Source organism: Penaeus japonicus, unplaced genomic scaffold (assembly GCF_977035675.1).
Source record: "Penaeus japonicus unplaced genomic scaffold, GWHDUDI00000001_assembly GWHDUDI00000042, whole genome shotgun sequence".
Classification (NCBI taxonomy): Eukaryota; Metazoa; Arthropoda; class Malacostraca; order Decapoda; family Penaeidae; genus Penaeus; species Penaeus japonicus.
Genome location: NW_028234444.1, coordinates 19,222,974 through 19,224,000, shown reverse-complemented (window position 1 = coordinate 19,224,000; position 1,027 = coordinate 19,222,974). Strand labels below are relative to the sequence as shown.

Below are 1,027 nucleotides of genomic sequence, written 5' to 3'. Positions count from 1 at the left end.
GTAATCCCTATTAATTATCCGTCACCTAACTTTAATGGCTGAAAAATATTAAGCATAAAAGTAATGAGTATGAGGCGACGGCAGGACTTGATCGTGGTATGCCTTGCCTTCCGCACTGGTAGGAGACACTATTGCGTGACCGTATCTCTCTAATAAACCCTGCTCCGGTCCTATCCATATTCCACTGGCAGTCAGTCACAAGCGGTAAGCTGTCATGAAAATGGTTGCCATTATTTCATCATATATTACAAATCTCCAGAAACGCACGTTGCGTCTGTAAATTACTAAGATAACAGTAGCCATGAAAAAGGTAGTACAATATTGTTTAACTAACTACCTAGCATTTCCAGACTGGAATGCAGCAACACACGCAACTGTGCAACTTGAGACAGACTCTTCGACGAGTGCCGACAGGTTCGGTTTCTCAACCGCACACACCAAGTATTTAGTATTAATTGATAAAACAAAGCATACACACCTATAAAGGTATTTATTTGACGTATGTTTGTCCACAAAAGGCGTACATCAAGCGTCTGGGACTAACATTACGTGGTAGCTAAAACTAACTAGATAAATAAACAAATGAATTAATAAAAAAAATGAAATATAAAAAAGTACATGATAAAGAGCAACTGTAATGAGCCATAAGGCGCTAAATTTGGAGTATTTTAAAAAAGCGCTAAAAAAGGCGCTAAGGCGCTAAATGATAAATTTAAGCGCTAAATAACTTGAAAAAGAGCTAGATTTAGCGGCCAAAGCGCTAAGTTGGCAACTCTGCTGACGTCGCTGTATCTCCGCAACGCGTTCTGTTCGCGTCTTACCTCGAAGGCGCGGCCCGGGCGTACGTTGTCCTGCCTGAACGAAGTATTTCTGCCTCGTTGAATCCAGGAGGCCAGTTCCATCAATCCGCATGAGATTGTCGACGCTGACAGTGGTCGTGGCACATCAACTTGTTTGATAGATGCAGTAGTGGAAGGTCAGTAACTGTGTGACAGTATAATAGAAGTGTGTGTTATAAAAGCTTAGG

At 41.5% G+C, this 1,027-nt stretch overlaps 1 protein-coding gene across 5 annotated transcripts in view; it reads left to right on the top strand.

The window, feature by feature from the left end:
- The first annotated feature begins 795 nt into the window (after positions 1-795).
- The window catches only part of LOC122243841 (uncharacterized), a 32,612-nt gene continuing 32,380 nt past the window's right edge, over positions 796-1,027 (top strand). For 2 of the 5 annotated variants that reach the window (XM_086534878.1, XM_086534877.1), the window contains exon 1: positions 807-976. The gene's annotated coding sequence lies outside the window, so the exon portion shown is untranslated. Of the gene's footprint in view, positions 977-1,027 lie in introns of all 5 variants that reach the window. The other 3 variants (XM_086534875.1, XM_086534871.1, XM_086534873.1) reach the window with 3 other exon arrangements.